Source organism: Mauremys reevesii, linkage group 3, assembly GCF_016161935.1.
Source record: "Mauremys reevesii isolate NIE-2019 linkage group 3, ASM1616193v1, whole genome shotgun sequence".
Lineage (NCBI taxonomy): Eukaryota > Metazoa > Chordata > Testudines > Geoemydidae > Mauremys > Mauremys reevesii.
The window spans coordinates 88495791-88514124 of NC_052625.1; the positions used below are offsets into that span (position 1 = coordinate 88495791).

An 18334-nucleotide genomic window follows, 5' to 3' on the forward strand; every position below is an offset into this window, starting at 1 on the left:
CTGCCCCGCTTGTCCGATCTCCAGTGCAAGACCCCAGGCAATGAAAGCGAATGCCGAAAATTCGAACTTGTCCTGAGAGCACATGAGATTAGGTGCCCTGTATGGTCTTGTTCACAGAAACTGAGTAGACTGTGTTCAGTGTTCGCAAACATGTATCTTTGCAAGGAAATCACTTCCTTTTTCCCATCACACAGCTGCGGCTCTTTCCCGAACTGCCCTGGCATCCCCCTCACAGAGGCTGGCGCAGATTAGGCGGTGAAAGAAAAAGACTCGGAACGAGATGTTCGCTGAACTGATGGCCTGCTCCAGAGCCGAGGCGGCCCAGCAGAGCCAGTGGAGGGAGACCCCCTCTCAGCAGCAGCACTCACACAGCGAACGGGAGGACAGGTGGCGGCAGGAAGACCAGCAGGCGACTCAAACGCTGCTTGGACTAATGAGGGAGCAAACAGACACACTCCGGTGCCTTGTGGATGTTCTGCAGGACCACAGGCAGGAGCAGAGAGCCCCCCTGAACTGTATCTGCAACCGCCCTCCCCCGCCACAAAGTCCTGTCCCCCCCTCACCCAAAATCACAAGAAGGAGGGGCGCTAGGGGCCGTGAAAACTGTCACTCCACCCCAGCAGAGCGCTCATGTACCAAACAGCTCTCATTCCCTAAAGTATGAGAATTGCTTGCCTTCCTGGCTCACCCGATCCCAAATCCCAGTTTCATCCCCCAACTGTGTAGTTGAGTATTAAAAATAGTTTGCTGTTCATTACTGTTTCTGTCATGTTTCTTTGCAGAAGACTTTGTGTGAAGGGGGGGGAGGGGTTTGTTAATTGCATAGGACAGCCACCATTAACAGGGTACAGACATGGGGGCAGGATCAACAGCAGGTCACACACAGAGTGCAGTCACTAGGCACCCGGGTCACTCTGCGAGGTGTCTGCTGCCCCAGGTCAGTCTGGGAGGTGTATGTTGCCCCAGGGTCCGAGCGCCTGGCATCCACAAATGGCAAGGCAGGCTGCCCTTACCATGCCCTTCCACCCTAGCCATGAACCTCTCTGATGCCCTGAGCCCCAGCCAGAGCCATCATCCCCCCACACCTACTCACCCTTCCCACACACCCCTCACCCCTTCCTGCAAACCCACCCCTTCCTGCACACCCTCCTGTAATCGTCCTCCCCCCAGAGACCGCTGTAGGAGCAGGAGCCTGTCAGTCCTCGAGTGTAGAAGCGGTCTGTACATCACTGCACACCGTACCCACCATAGTCTGCGTCCCTGTTTGAACCCTTGAACGCGAATTTGTTAGTAAAGAAAACTTTGTTAATTAAAAATGTTCCAATAACTTTATTTTTAAACGTCTGTTGGAAGGGGGGAAACCTGGTGAACGGGGTATGTAACCGCTGAAAAAAAGTGAATAGTAACTGAAACAGGGGCAGGATCAGCTTCTCTGTAAAGAGACTGGACAGTCATAGGTTACCCTGCTCTCTGAGGAACCTAGCTTTCAAAGCCTCCCGGATGCACAGCGCTTCCCGCTGGGCTCTTCTAATCGCACGGGTGTCTGGCTGAGCGTAATCAGCAGCCAGGCGATTTTCCTCAACCTCCCATCCCGCCATAAAGGTCTCCCCCTTGCTCTCACAGAGATTGTGGAGCACACAGCAAGCTGCAATAACAATGGGGATATTGGTTTCGCTGAGATCCGAGCGAGTCAGTAAGCTCCTCCATCTCCCCTTGAGACGTCCGAAAGCACACTCCACCACCATTCTGCACTTGCTCAGCCGGTAGTTGAAGAGCTCCTTGTCACTGTCCAGGGTGCCTGTATAGGGCTTCATGAGCCAGGGCATTAGCGGGTAGGCTGGGTCCCCGAGGATCACTGTTGGCATCTCCACATCCCCAAGACTTATTTTGTGGTCCGGGAAGAAACTACCTTCCTGCAGGCGTCTAAACAGACCAGAGTTCCTGAAAACACGCGCGTCATGAACCTTGCCCGGCCACCCGACGTAGATGTTGGTAAAACGTCCCCTATGGTCCACCAGTGCTTGCAGCACCATTGAAAAGTAGCCCTTTCGGTTAATATACTGGCTGGCCTGGTGGACCGGTCCCAGGATAGGGATGTGAGTGCCATCTATAGCCCCACCGCAGTTTGGGAATCCCATTGCGGCGAAGCCATCTATGACGACCTGAACGTTTCCCAGGGTCACTACCTTTGAGAGCAGTAGGTCAACGATTGTGTGGGCTACTTGCATCACAGCAACCCCCACGGTAGATTTGCCCACGCCAAAGTGGTTCGCTACTGACCGGTAGCTGTCTGGCGTGGCAAGTTTCCAGAGGGCTATGGCCACTCGCTTCTGCACAGTCAGGGCTGCTCGCATCCGGGTGTCCTGGCGCTTCAGGGCAGGGGCCAGCAAGTCACACAGTTCAAGGAAAGTGCCCTTACGCATCCTGAAGTTTCGCAGCCACTGTGATTCATCCCAGACCTGCAGCACTATGCGGTCCCACCAGTCCGTGCTTGTTTCCTGGGCCCAGAATTGCCGTCCCATAGCATGAACGTGACCCATTGCCACCATGATCTCCGCGGCGCGGGATCCCGTGCTTTGTGAGAGGTCTGTGCCACTCTGACACTTCGTGTCCTCACCGCGCTGCCGGAGCCGCCACGCCCGATTTCTCAGCAGCTGACTGTGGAAGAGGTGGACGATAAGGTGCGAGGAGTTGACAACGGCCATAAGTGCAGCGATGATCGCAGCGGACTCCATGCTCGCAGTGCTGTGGTGTCCGCGCTGTCACTGACCAGAAAAGTGCGGTAACAGATTTCCCACCGGCGCTTTCAGGGAGAGAGGGCAGGGGTGACGGTTGAATGACAACAGTTACCCAAAACCACCCTCGACACATTTTTCCCCCAGCAGGCATTAGGGGCTCTACCCAGCATTCCAATGGGAAGCGGGGACTGCGGGAACTGTGGGATAGCTGCCCAGAATGCACCACTTCCAATGGCGACGCTTGCCCCGTTAGTGTGGACTCACAACGTCGAATTAGTGTCCTTAGTGTGGATACACAAATTCGAATTCATAAGGTCGAATCCACAAATTCGACCTAAGTTAAATCAAACTACTCTTGTAGTGTAGACATACCCTTAGGGGGGAATGTTGGAGGAATTTGGTAAGGAGATGGGGCATGACAATGCTGTGGCTTCAGCACTACGGTCTATATTACCCAGGGAGCAAGAGTCAGTGCACAGAGCTTCAAATGCCCTTGATCTTAGAATTGGGAATTTAGCACCAGAGCAAGGTGGGATATTGGGGAGGAGGGTGGGTGTCCACTGTAATTTAACAGCTTGGGACTCTGGTTCCTGCCACAGCTATAGGCCTTCTTCAACATTCTGCACCAGGTAGCAGTGCAGAATCACATGGTCCTCGTCCTCTGGATTTTCTGGGGTGTCCACCACAATCCCTGCTGCCTCCTCACTCTGGCCCTCATAGGTGTCCTCTCAGACAATGAGACCAGCGGGGCTGAGAAGGGAATCATGAGCCACTTCAGGCTCAGTACGGGGATCTCTTGACAGCACCCACTCAAGCACCTTGGAGAAGAGACAGGTATGACATGCCCTCCCAGACCACCTGTTGGAGTCTCTGGCTTTCTTGTACAGGAGCCGCAAGTGCTTCATAGCACTGGGCCAGACTCTGCTCAATGCCCGCCCACTCCAGCCTCCATGAACATTTCCTGGTAAAGGTGAATATTCCTGCTGCTCCAGCTGAATTCATGGAGAAGGGTGGACTCTGTCCACACATTCATCAGCTCCCTGGTATCCTCAGCAGGCCAAGCGGCTATGCTCAGAGTTAGGTCCATTGTCATCTATGAAGACTGTAGCAGAAAGCTGTTCTGCTGGGGTCAATCAGTGCAACATGCTTCTACCAGTGCAGAGGGGGACAGGGACCTAGGTTGTGAAGGGTCAGGAAGAAAAGGGTTCAGTGCCTTGTGGGAATGGAAGTGGAGGCCTAATGAAACTTGAGACCTGGTACTTGCCTCTTACCCCTGTTGATACTGTAAACGGTACAGGACCATGCCACAGCCTATGGACCGTACTTACCCATAGCCCTCTGGCATGCTAGCTTACTCACACTCTACTCACCTTGAGCTGTATTTCTGGGGTTAAGTATGGACAGTAGGGGGGATTATGACAAATGCCCACATGTACAGTCACTAGTGTAGACATTCAGGGCCTGCCTTAGGGAAAATAGCACCCTGGGTGAACTTGTATTTTGGCATCCCTGGCCCCTGCAGGCTCTCCACCCCCACATCACCTCAATCCCTGCGGGCTCCCCACCCCCACCCCTGACCCCCACAGCTCCCCCACATCACCCCAGGCCCTGCTGCCTCCCCACAGTGCTTAATTTGTATTGAAAAAGGTGCCGTGGCTCAGCCCCAGCACAAATTAAACCACCCAGCTCTGAGTTTTGGAAGGGGTGTGTGTGTGTGTGTGTGTGTGTGTGTGTGTGTGTGTGTGTGTGTGTGTGTGTGTGTGTGTGTGTGTGTGTGTGTGTGTGTGTGTGTGTGTGTGAAAGGGAAAGTGTATGTTTGTGTTGGGGGAGAGCATGTGTGCCTGTGAGAGAGTGAGTGTATGAGTGTGTGAGAGTTGCGGGCTGTATGTGTGTGTGTGTATGAGTTGGGGGCATGTGACGAGAGAGTGGTGTGTGTGTGTGTGTGTGTGTGTTGGTGGGAGTAGGTATGTGCCTGAGTGTGTCAGAGCAGAACATTCAGAAGCCTGAACAGCAGTGCAGGGCAGCTCCCACTCTCGACCCAGAGGCACCAGCATAGACATGCTCCCCTAGAGTCCCCCCACCCCAGCTCAACGGAGACTGGGTACACAGGTGGGGGGAAGGAAACACTGTGACATCAGTGCCCCCTACACACACACTGCACAGCAAACAGGAGCCAGGCTTCGGGTCCTCAGCTTGGCCAGGGGTGGCTCCATGGTCATGGGGGGGTGAGGGGGATGAAGAGGGAGAGGAGCAGTGTGGCTACAGATGGCAATGGAGCAGGGCAACAGAGGAGGAGGGGCACCCCTGTTTCAGAGGAGTTATCTGGCAGGTCCAGCTGCCCCCCTGCAGCTCGGTCCAGCTGCCCTCTCCAGATGCTGCTGCACCTGCCTGGCTGCCTCTAAGCCCCGTGGCTGTCTGCAGGTCAGGTGGGTGGGAGGTACCATACCTTGGGCTGTAGGCCAGCCTGCCCACCCCTAAGACCAGTCACACATGCCCTTATTCATGGAATGGCCAATCAGTACTTTACCACTGGCTTTGATGGCTTTCCATCTTTCCTTTCGGCCATATTCTGCTACCCTGTCTCCTGGAAATCAAAGGAGCTCCTCCTTGCAGAGAAAGGTGCTCCTCAACATCAGAAAGGATAGCAGAATGGGGCCCATAGTTTATTTCAATAAACTATGATAAATGATTGCAAGCAGTTAGAGAGACAAGGTGAGTGAGGTAGTATTGTTCATTGGAACAACGCCTGTTGATGAGAGAGACAAGCTTTTTAGCCACACAAAGCTCTTCTTCAGGTCTGGGAAAGGTATGAGTAATTAGCACAGCCTAATACATTTTCCACAGGGTTGGAAGCCTTTGTCTATGCTTTAACTGGGCCTAATCCAAAGCCCACCGAAGTTAGTGGAAAAGGTCTCATGGACTTTGAACAGGCCCTTACCCAGACCGGTAGTATATGGACACATGCTACTGAGACCTATTCTGCAGATTTGGCAAAGGGCCTTTCAAGAAAACAAGATGATACGAGATTCATATTTAAGATTCAAGGTGCCACAGAAATTATAGTCAAGACATCCATTTACAGGCACCGCAAACTAAAATTCCTTTTATTGTTTTTTAAAGAGCAGCGATAGCATCACTGACTGTCGGTGATCCCTTGCATCCTCAGTAAAGCCCACCCTGGAGTAATCAATACAATTGTTATAGCTTGGAATGGTTATGACATATTATTGAGTGCAAGCTTTGTACGATTCAGTCCTTCTATTAAAAGCCTATACACAGCGTGTTTAAAATAATTTAAAGTAAAACAGATAGGAAAAGCAAATATGCCAGAAGGAATGCATTTTTAAAGCAATGACGTGATTTAGAAGCTTATATCCCATTTTCAAGTCACTTAGGTACTTAGGAGCCTAAGTCACTTCGACCTTTGATGAGACTTATTTGTGCATACGCATTATGATACAGTCTTTAATCACATGGTCACATACTTTTTTTTCCCACAGGCTCCTTGCCTCATCCAGTGCACAGAATGAATGGTGCTATTCAATGTTTCTTTTCACCCTCAATCACAGGCACACATAGAACAGGCTGTGACCACCCCACATTGCAACAGAGTGCAGGTCTATGGGGGGGCTTATGGGTGAGCAGCAGTGGCTAGGCAGGGAGCCCCCCGATGAGAGACACTAACTGAGCCTGGCCTGGAAACCCACAAGCACCTATTTGCTGGAATAGAGCCTGTGGGTAGGGCAGCTCCCAGAGCTGCCTGGCCATGTCTCCACATAGGAGCCGGAGGTGGGGACATGCTGCTGCTCCTGGGAGCTGCTTGAGGTAAGCGAAAAACAGAGCCTGCACCCCTGAGCCTTCCCCCACCCCCGTGCCCCAACCTTCTGCCCCAGCTCTGATCCCACTCCCACCCTCCAAATCCCCACGGTCCCAGCCTGGAGCACCCGCCTGCACCCCAAACTCCTCATCCCCAGCCCCACCACAGAGTCTGCACTCCCAGCCAGAGCCCCCCACCTCCCCAATCCCCTGCCCCAGACAGGAGCCTTCTCCTGCACCCCTAATTTCTGGCCCCACCTCAGAGCCCACACCCGCCAGCCCAGAGCCCGTACCGCCTCCCGCACCCCAACCTCCTCCCATATTCCAAACCCCTCAGCTCCACCCACCAGCCCAGAGTCCCCCCCTGCACACCAAACCCATCATCCATGGCCTCACCCAAGAGCCCGCATCCCCCAGCCAGAGTCCTTAGCCCCTCTCACATCCCAAATCACTACCCTCTCCCACACTCTGAACTCTTCATTTCTGGTCCCATCCTGGAGCCCGCAACCCCAGCTGGAGCCCTCACCCCCTCCTGCACCCCAGCCCCCTGCACCAGCCCGGTGAAAATTAGCAAGTGATTGAGGGTGGGGAGACCAAGTGACAGAGGGAGGAGGGGATGGAATGAGCAGGGGCTGGGGTCTCAGAGAAGGGGCGGAGCATGGGTGGGGCCTCAGAGGAGGGGTGGGGTAGGGGACAGGGCAAGGGTCTTTGGTTTTGTGCAAGTAGAAAGTTGGCAACTGTCGGTGCAGTAGCCCTGACACACTACTGCTAATAGCTAGCCCACTAAAGCAGTGGTTCTCAACCAGGGGCATGTGTGCCCCTGGGGGTATGCAGAGGTATTCCAGGGGATACATTATCTCATCTAGATATTTGCCTAGTTTTACAAGAAGCTACAGAAAAAGCACAAGAAAAGTGAGTATGAACTAAAATTTCATACCGACAATGACTTGTTTATACTGCTCTATATACTATACACTGAAATGTAAGTACAATATTTATATTCCAATGGCTTTATTTTATAATTATATGGTAAAAATGAGACAGTAAGCGATTTTTCAGTAATAGTGTGCTGTGACACTTTTGTATTTTTATGTCTGATTTTGTAACAAGTCGTTTTTAAGTGAGGTGAAATTGTGGGGTACATGAGACAAATCAGACTCCTGAAAGGGGTACAGTAGCCTGGAAAGGTTGAGAGCCACTGCACTAAAGAAATAAAGGCAGAATCAGTATGCTAGTGGAATATTGTCCCGTTTGTCAAATAGTTGGAAGAGTAAGAAGATACATCTACACTCTAAAATGAGATTGTGCAGCACTATTGTCCTTCCAACACTATCACAAGTGAGGCAGATGGTGAAAGTAAACAACAGGAAGCTGAATGTATTCCACCAGGATTGTTTAAGAAGAATATTAGGAATTTATTGGTGAGCTCATGTAAGCAATATGGAACTGCTGTACCATAGGTCAGCAGACAACATAGTTAATATTAGACAGAGATGGCTATGGTAGATTGGCCATGTTGTCAGATCACGTCTTGTGTCAGAAGCACAAGGTCCATTGTAGATTGGTTTTCACTTAGAGGGAAGAAAAGGCGTGGAGGACAAAAAATGACCTATCATAAGATGATTGAAGAGGATGATGGAGACATCTTATGATGGAGAGACAACTTATGATGGAGTCAAGCATCTTGCTCCGGATAGACAGCAGTGGGCAAAATGTGTTTCCTCATGTGCCCCTGGGCCCAGGAGATTCTGAATCTGAGTGCCCTGACCAGGAATGACTCTGGCAGAGCTGCAGGATTCAAACTCCTGGACGTGGGAGTGTGGTTGATTCAAAGGGGAAAGGTAGCTGTAGTGGTGCTGCCAAAACTGCTGCCCAGGTTGCTGGAAGCATCCCAAATGGAAGGCTGAGCCCACTAGGGGGTTGTTTAGTGCGGTTTTCTACTTTCCCTTTTAGCTCCTTTGTGTGGGGTGCGTATTACAGCCCCCTGGGCCCACACACAACAATCCGAGCTGGGGGAGCTTCAGCTCTGTGCCCTCAAACCTCCCCCATCCACTCTCTCTCATGTCTGTCTGCCCCATCAGAAAATGTCCCCCTGCCTGCATGCTAGTCCATGCACTGTTTCCACATCCTCTCCCCAGCGCCTCAGCCTGCAGGTCCAAGTCCAACACCTGTCTGTGGGGCAGAAGGCTGAGAGGGTGAACTGGGCTAGGCTGGATAAGCAGCGAGACAGGAGACATAATGCAGGAGCAGTGTCGAGGCTAACATACAGCCAGTGCATTCAGTTGCTGGGGAGATCATTTTCAAGGCACCAGAGGCAGGGAAGAGCGGGGCTGTGATACATTGTGATGCTGAGAAATTATTTTATAACAAAAATAAGGAAATTACATGCCCCACAACTTCAGTAAGACAGTGATAAGGTTGCCCAGTGGTGTCCTTTCCCCTTCCAGAACATCAAGTTCAGCTCTTTTCAAACTGCTGAAAACCAGGAAATGACGCTTTAATGTAACGAAAACATAAACTTTTCAAAAATAAGAAATACAGAGAGCATTAAGGTACTCACAACCCTTCACAATACAACCTTAACTCTGCCCTTTGGGGAGTGATGCCCCAACACATTGATAACCCACACATACTAACAGGCTGCCTTTGCAGATGCTACCAAACACTCATGGAACAGAGCGCATGAGCCCTGTAGGACAAAGTCTAATACCTTCTCTATGCTAAGGGAAAACAGGTTTAGGTCCTGCATAGAAAGCAGGAGCTACCCTCACCTGGCCTACACTCAAACAGATCCTACTCCACACAAACCACCCCAGACTTGCTAAATATTTATCATTCCCATTATGCTTGCGCTGAGGATTCTTTCTGCCACATTGCCTTCACTTACCCCTCATTAAGCCCTGGAGCATGCCACTACATTGCTGATAATCCCCGTGACTGCTAATAACACAGTCTGCAGAACTGGGGGCTGAAAGGAGGCATATTTGATCCTTTGAAGTACACAAGGACCTCTCCTTATGTCATAGTAATTTATGCCAGCTAATCCTGCCACCATGCAATACAGCTGCACCTAGCACACCAAAGGCAGTGACTGGAATTCAGATCTGTGGCATGCAGCACAAACAATGGCACATTCTCTTAGAACTTCCGTGTGGTCTACTTATTGAATCATGCCCAATGGCTATTGCCAACTCCAGGAGGCAGAGTTAAGTTTCTGTTACAGGGGGTGGCATGTACCTTAACTCCGTATTTCTGAGATTTCAGACATTTAGGTGTGTGTTACCTTATCTCCTTGTCTATATTCTAGAAGGGCACGAGGCACCACTGGGCAACCTTAACGCTGCATTAATGAGGTTTGGGGCACTTAATTATACAGGTATACGTGTATGGCAGTGTTACCTGTGGCCAAGAGACTCACAATATTGTAAGGTTTTCTTAAAGTCCCAGAACCTAGAGTCCTGTGATCATGTGAGCATCTCAGCTTTGCAGAGAAAAACCTTGAAAACTTGAATCCTAAAGGCTCAACAAACAGAAAGCAACCAAAAAGACCCCAAATGTATATATTTTTAAAAAAAAATCTCATGAATGTTACTTTGCTGCTATTTCACATGGCTTCTATGGGGTAGATTCACAAAGGAGCTTGGGCGGGGTGGCGCTGAGCATCACCACGCCCAACTTTTAGGCACCTAGAAAAACACTGGGGTTTACACAGCCTGAGTTAGGCTTCTAGGCTCTTCTACAGTGACTAGGGAGAGAGCGGCACCTTGGAATGGGATTCACAAAAGCAGCACTACAGGCAGCTTCTCACCTAAGCAAGCCCCTAGGAGATGCCAGCCCAAGACATGTGTACTAAACCCCAGCCCACTCAGAGATAGGCCCCTGATTCCAGGCTGCAGCCTCCCGCTGCTCTCCATTCTCAGCTACAAACCCCCTCTTGGAGGGAAGCGGCTAAGCCATTGAGGGAGCAGAGCCTGCCTCAGAGCTTTTAGCTCCATCTTCAGCATACCCACCTGGGATGTGGGAGACCCCACTTCAAGTCCACTTGAGAGAGTGTAGAGATTTGAACTGGGATCCACCATGTCTTAGGTGAGTGCTGTAACCACTGGGCTGTGGGATATGCAGATGGGGGGGGCTCCCATAGTCTCTCCTGTTGAAGCTATTCCATGTGGATTAACTAATTGGGAAGAAAAAAAACCAGAAGTCATTGGAGCATGGGGCGCTTTCTCTCTCTGGCCCAATTACTCCCTTTCATTATTTAGCCACAATGGAGCAGCTTCAACAGGCAAGACTGAGAAAGCCCCACATGAGCACAGCCCATAGCTCTGTGGTTAGGGGACTCACTTGAGGGATAGCAATCCCAGTTCAAATTCCTTAACGCTCCAGCCCCACCCCCAGTGGATTTGAACTGGGGTTGCCCACACTGCAGGTGGGGACCCAAAAGATAGGGCTAAAAGTTGTGAGGGAGGTCCACTGCCACTGTAGATAAGCTCACCAGTCAGTAGGTGAGGTCTGGCCATGTTTACTGGATTGGGCCTCGCAGGTGTGTTGAGCAGAGGAACGCGTACCTTCCCCCAGTTTGTGAATTGCTCTCAGGTGCCCAGGGAAATTTTACTGCACGTAGGTGCTGAGCAAGTTTAGATGCCTACAGGGTTAGGCAGCAGCCCAGCTGAGGTTTTGTGCATTCCACTGGGGCCTGATTCTGGAATGTAGGCACCTAAAATGCCAGTGAAGTTGGGTACCAAAGTCCTCTTGTGAAGTTAGCCCTATAAGCCTCTACAGAAATACGAGAAAAGTTGTAAAATGCTGCCTCTCTGGCAAATCATTTACGCACGTACTCAAAGTGACGCACCTGCTTGTGTGTTGGTAAACAGGAATGGGATTGCTCACATCCTCTAAGTTAAACACATATGTAAATTTTAAGCACTTAAAAGTCAACTCATAGTTTGTTGTGACCATAATTAAAGTTGCTGTGTGACTTTTGCTTTCTTATTCTTAGGTATCTGTGACTGGATTAACTGAAAGAGTATGTAAAAGCAGAAGTGATTTCTAAAAGTAGTGAAAAACAGCTCAGGATTCTTGGTATATTTGTACTAATAATTACATCTGTTATTTGGGAAAAGAGCGCACCCTTAACTTAGTGCTAACATAGGTGTTTGTGTTGCAGTGTTTGTGCGGTAATTTAGACAGTGGAAGAGGAGCAAACCATCAGCTCCCAACCAGCCAGCCCATGACAACATTTCCCAGTGAGAACAGGAACTGGGTAATGGATCGGCCTCTCCAGCCAGCAAAAGAAGCCAGAAAGCAGCCTTGACATCTCCCTCCCACGGGAGCTGTTTTTATGTATTGCCATCCTTATGTGTATAAAGACTTCAGTGCATAATCCTCCCGCTCCACCAAAATGCTAGTAAAACAAACACTCACTTTCTCCAGTGACAAGAGCAATAAAAAACATTGTCATCTAGTTAAAATTGTTCTTTTAGTTGGGTATATTGTGCTGACCGTTATAACACAGTCTCGGGAACTATTTTTACCCTTGTTCAATAATGAATTATGATTGCCATCTACGTCAGTCATTATAGCGCTAGATGAACAAAAGATTCGCCAACGTTTCACTTTAGCTGTTCCGAATTATGGTTTTTTAAGCGTGCTCCTTTTTACGAGACAACTGTGGGAAAAGAAAGCCAAAAAGAGCAGCACTATTTGCTCTCCTCTCTGTTAATAAATGAGGTCTCTGGCATTAGATGAATGAGCCATTTAGCGATGTTCTAACTCTTGAGCTTAGGGAAGAGCCCCGAGCTGAATGAGACAAAGCTGATCTGCATCTGAAAAAGTGGCCGCAGTTTGAGCACTTCAAACCACAAGAGGGCGCTTCTGGACACAGGTCTAAAGAAACGCTGTTGCTTACACAGTAGTTCATTAAGAGCAGTAGCAGCAGGCAGGATGAACGCTACCACATTCTGCAGGGGTTATTATATAGCTAGTTGCAGCCTGGAAGGCAGTTTTTGGCATTTAGTGATGCCCTGTGACACCTACATTATCATAAGGTCAGAGAATTCACTGAACTCTCACAGCTCTTATGCACTTTTAGATTCATTTGTGGCTACTCAGACCAAGCCGGGTTTTTTTTAAAAAAACCAACTGTCGGCTATAGGTAAAATGATAATGCAAAGACCACAAAGAGGATCTGAGGCTGTTTTAATAAGCTGCCTTGCTACTTATCAGGAGCAGACAATAGATTGTTCCAAACAAGCTGTTTGCTGTGCCAGCTAAAGAACGGCTCTGAGAAGTTAATAGAAGCCAAGCTGCAAGCTGTTCTCTGCCCTGCCATTTTTCTGATGATTTCCCACTGTTATTCTAGCACAGACGCAGCTGTGCCAGTGCGAGCTATGGCGGGAGCATGAGGGTTCAACAGCCACCTGCCTATGAAATGTTCTGGGTGGGATTAGATGACATGGTCGTGAACAACCCCGGGGGAACCTTGTCTACACTAGTGCTGCCAGCGCTAGTGCAACTATGGGACAGCAGTAGAAACATGGTAGTGTAGACGAGACCCAGAGGGATTTAAATAAGCTGCTGCTGGAAGGTCATGATGTAGCCTGGATGTTTTTACAGAAACTCTTGGTAGCTGGCAGGAGGAGCATCTCAATTCCGCTCTTGGGAGAGGGCCAAGATTCCAGTCTCCTCGCTGTGACTGCAGGGCAGAGGAGGAGAGGACTATAAAGGGAACATGGGGTAGAGGCAGAGATCACTTTCCTTTGAGTCAGGGGCTAACAGCTGTCAATGTGAAGGTGGAGATATGCAGATGAAAAACTGGATTCAGTCTCTTCCCAGAGCAGTGGCAGCTGAGACAAAACAAGCAGAACCAGCCTTTAAAAAAAACCCACCACCACACACACACACACCCCATAATTCATGCTACATCAAAGCAGTGATTACCAGCACTTCCTGGCTGTCTATTTCAGTTTATTTATGGTGCATTACACATCTTAATGCTATTCTCATGCCATGGTTCAGCTGCAACTGTTCTGTATTTGGGTGGCAAATCAATACATGGCGGCGACGGACAGTATGCTGTTCCCTGAGAACAAAAAGAAATGAATGCACATCACCTTTCAGGGAGCAGCAATTTAGGGCTGTTAATAACACCTCCCACAACTGCTTCTGGTCCCTTGACTGGAGGTGGGGGAGAGGTGACAGAGCTGCCTCTCCCCCCCGCTGATTTTTTTAAGCTTGGCTGGATTCATAAGAATTGTTACATCATCTTTCTGCACTGTAACTTTTTCAAACCTTGCTGAGCTGCAGGGTGGTTTTTGACATCAGTCTCTGAAGAGCACTAAACTTACTTGCACGTGGGTCTTGCTTTAAACTGTCTTTGAACTCCTGCCATCAGCTCAGAGGTAAATGCTGCCCACTGCAAAATTACCCACTGTACCACGTGGGCCCATTCACCTTCTATAAAGCAAGAGCGATGATGGTAAATGCAGTAGCTAGGCCAAGTCGAAGAGAGAAGATTTATTTCTCCTTGCTATAAAACTTACCATCACTCCCCTCTAAGCCTGATTTCTCATTACCATTACTCTCCTTGTGAAATGCAAGTCATTTTGTTTATGCCATGGGAAAAATATATAAGCTCTTTAAGTGCGTAGACAGTATCAACATAAAACAAATAACATGGAACAAGGAAAGTGATACAGAACAGGCAGAGGGAACAGAAGCAATTGTACGTGCAACCCTGCTGTGAGTGACACACACGATGCTGCTGATCACATACTGCCGTAGCCTGGTGAGTAGGAGTGACGCTTTTCAAAGGCTCTTTTTAGGCACCTTAATATTCTACCCAGCCTTATGACAGTGCTGATTGCACCATTAACTCATCAGAGCTTCTGTTCTAAGCCCTCTTTCTACAGTCAATTTCCGTGTTTGTGAATGGTGCCAGATTGATAGCTGTGTAGCCTGACATCCTCAATCCACAGAGCAGGTAGCGCAGGGGCAGAGGTCATTCACGTTGACCCTACGCTTGCCTGCTAATAGACCTTGCCCTTGAACTGTAGCGATCACATCTAGGGGTGAGAGAGTAATTCAGTCTTATGCCTATTCAATCCTTGGCCTTTCTGCTGAGCCTCCCAGTAAGAACGTCAGTTAATGCCAACCAGGGATGGTGGTATTTGAGCGACGGACATCTGCCCACTGGGGACAAGCTCAAGCCCAACAACTCATTTCACATAGGAAAACAAGCTGCCATCAGATGGCAGCAGCTTTCAAGCACTGCCGTGCCGGGTCACATTCAAACCAGTGACCTACAGAGGAAAGATTCTGTATCTCATTCTAAAGCCCGTAAGTCAGCCAGTGCTCATGACACCCTATTTTCAGAAGCTGTGGCCTGGACAGCGTTTTGTTTTCAGACTGCTCAGGGGATGTTTGTGCTTTTCACAAGGGCAGAAGGAAATGCAGGAATTTCAGCTATTTGCTCCATGCCATTACTTCAAAAAAAACAAATGACTTCAGACCCAGTTTTGAGCTCACACCACTAGAAATACAGACTAACTTCACTGAAGTCAGTGAGATTACTCTGGATTTATACTGGCATATATGGAAGAGAGCGAGGGTATTATCTGCTCCGAGGGTTTCCGATGCACAGATCCCCACCCCACCCAGGCATCTCTGCAAACTTTCCCTTGCTGCCACAGACAGCACAGAGTTCCAGCTGTTGAACTAGAGAGCCAAAGCTGAGGAGAAGGCAGGCCAGGAGCAGGAAGGGAGCAGCTAGGGGTGTGGGGGTGGGGAGTGTGCATTGACCCCCTCCAAGCCACTTGGAAAAGCTGGCAGGGAATGAACACAGTCTGGGACTGCATTAACTCTTCTGCCAACACTCCACACTGGGGCAAGTCTTGCTTTAAAGGAGGTTATGGGGGTAGTGACTACTGGGAGAGGCCCTGGCAGCATGGCCCCAACAGAACTAACATATCAGGGAGCAGTATGGGAGATGTTGGAGCAGCTCTGAGAGACAGGGCCCTCGCTTCTTGCAGGGTCTGAAAGATCCATGCTGCTTGGAGGCAGAACTGTTGTGCATTCCTTTTAGGGAGCAATACTACCCCCCGCCCCCAAGGAACAAGCCTAAGGAAGCCCTTGCCGAGGTTTCTATGCCCCCACCCCCAGCAGGGTGCACTCTGGGGCTGAGGGCAGAATCTGAGCTATAGTTTTCAAACTGACTTCTGCAGGTCCTTATTCCATGGTGTGCCTTAATCTGATACAGTATCTGGGCTGGCCTGGGGGCAGCAACATAATATAGACAGTGTGACTTCATATGGAAGAAGAAATCTTCCAGGCAGGGCCAGATTAACTCTCCTGTGAGCCTGGGGCTTTTAGATTTTGTGGGGGCCCTGTATAGAAGTATTTTTCCTGGGAGGGAGTTTGGTGCAGGAGGAGGCTGGGGCAGGGGATTGGGGTGCAGGATGGGGTCTGGGGTCTGGGAGGGATTTTGAGTGCAGAAGAGGATTCTGACCTGGGGCAGGGGGTTGGGGTGCAGGAGGGAGTGTGGAGTCTAAGAGGGATTTTGGGTGCAGAAGGGGATTCTGACCTGGGGCAGGGGGTTGGGGTGCAGGATGGGATGTGGGGTCTGGGAGGGAGTTTGGGTGCAGGAGGTGGATTCTGATCTGGGGCAGGAGTGGAGGAGGAGGTGTGAGGTGCAGGCTCTGGCCAGGAGGCACTTACCACAGGCAGCTCCCAGCAGGGCTCAGGCTGCCTGCCTGCCTGCCATAGCCCCATGCTGCTCCCAGAAGCAGCTGGCTGCTAGCACGTCTCTGCAGCCCCTGGGGGTAGTGGGGCAGGGGGTCTCTGTGCACTGCCCGGACCCGCAAGTGCCACCTCTGTAGCTCCCATTGGCCAGGAGCTGCAGGGATGGTGCTGGGGGCAGGGGCAGCGCATGGAGCCACCGCGCCCTCTTCCCCACCCCCCCCGCCAGGGGCCTCAGAGACGTGCCATAGCAAGCTGCTTCCGGGAGCGACATGGGGCTATGGCAGGCAGACAGCCTGCCTGCCTGAGAGCCCCTTGTAGCGGCCCAGAGATTGCTGCCTGCGATTTATTTTTGTGGGGAGCCAGGGCCCTGGGCTGCAGCCCCTAAAGCCCTCGCCTTAATCCAGCCCTGCCTCCAGCTCTGTGATAACATTTGTAGAACAAGGTGGTTTCCGCATACAGGCCTCATGAATATGGGCAGCAGCCACAGCACTGACAGTTACATGGGAAGAGCTCCAAGGGACCTGTTACAGGCTGCCAGGTCAATAATTGAGGGTTTTGAAGAAAGGTCGTAAGTATGCATTTAGGCTAGAGACTGTAATGGCTCCAAAAGAGCTGTTAGTGTCTATTGGCTCAATAATCTAGTCACAACTGGCCGGTTTAAGGGCTGCTCATCAGCCTGAATGTTGAATTTCCTGCCGTTTGGTCGTGGGTTTCATGTTAGTGACGTGCAGGGCCTTCGGGGTTTTGCAGGTGTGTCAATCTGATTGGGTTTGACAAAGAAAAGCAACAGCTTTTTGGTTCCTCTTTTTGAATTCCAGGTTGTAGTGGCTCTGAAGTTGACTGAAAAGGTTCTCTGCATTAGCCCTTCATGCATTCTAGTGAGACCTTAAGACAAAAGGAAAACAGAATATAAACTAAAAAAAAATCCCCATTACAATAGCCAGGGGCGGCTCTAGCTTTTTTGCCTCCCCAAGCATGGCAGGCAGGCTGCCTTAGGCGGCTTGCCTGTGGGAGGTCCCTGGTCCCGTGGATTCGGTGGCTTGCCTGCGGTCCCCGCGGATTCGGTGTACCCACCGCCAAATTGCCACCGAATACGTGGGACTGGTGGACCTCCCGCAGGCACACTGCTGAAGACTGCCTGACTGCCGCCCTCACAGGGACCAGCAGGGCACCCCCCATGGCTTGCCGCCCCAGGCACGCGTGCCTGGAGCCACCGCGGACAATAGCAACCTACTTTGGCCAACTGAGTGGTGCTTTCTCTTGTCCCATGGGTGAATCCCCACCCCACACCCCTTGAGAGCAAGAAATAAGGACTGAGTGTCCTTGATGGACAGCATCCATTTATACAGCAAGCAGACTCAGGGGACGCACAGGAGAAAGACACATGATGATGATGATGATGATGATGACTAAAGAAAAGAGCCAGCTTGCTTTACTGTGCAATATTTAAATGTGTAGGATAGTGCTGGATCCAGAAATATTATATCCTCTTTATCCTCTATGACAGATTACACACAGACTTGGCAAGCAAGAAATAACTGTGCAGGCAATTCCCTCTATAGGAAAGGTGTTTTCCTTTTTATTAGAGATTTGTTTGTTTCATCAAAACCCCGCCGTGTGATATTAGTAATATCTCAAATCCAGACTTGTTACTTCACCTTCAAAATTGAGAAGGCCTGGCCTTGATTATCTATATTCCCCACTATGTGCTGCAGGAAAATGTTAGTTGCCCACAGTAGAAAAATAGTAACATGAATATTATACTCTAGTCAGCTCACTGACTCACAGAAAGGGAAATCCAGGATTAGAGAGAATATTTGGCTTTCTACTATAGGGCCCTATTCTCACCCATTTAAGTCAATGGCAGTTAATCCTACCCTGCAGGATGGGATTTGGGCCCATACTTTGGATTTTGTACATGAGGGAATAACACAATCACCTTCCCAATTCATTTGTGACTGTGTTTGTTATAGTCCTGGGTCAAATTCTCCTAGCTGTTCCAATATGAATCTAAGGTCACTCCACTGAGGCCTTCTTTCTTCTCA

At 50.0% G+C, this 18334-nt stretch overlaps 1 long non-coding RNA gene across 2 annotated transcripts; it reads left to right on the plus strand.

The window, feature by feature from the left end:
- The first annotated feature begins 9710 nt into the window (after window positions 1-9710).
- On the plus strand, window positions 9711-11987 carry LOC120400035. 2 transcript variants are annotated; one of them, XR_005595486.1, is made up of 3 exons: window positions 9711-9759; window positions 11551-11633; window positions 11719-11987. It is a non-coding gene; the product is annotated as an uncharacterized LOC120400035 (long non-coding RNA). The 2 variants fall into 2 exon arrangements; XR_005595485.1 differs by having other exon boundaries at window positions 9735-9826.
- Window positions 11988-18334: the final 6347 nt, after the last annotated feature.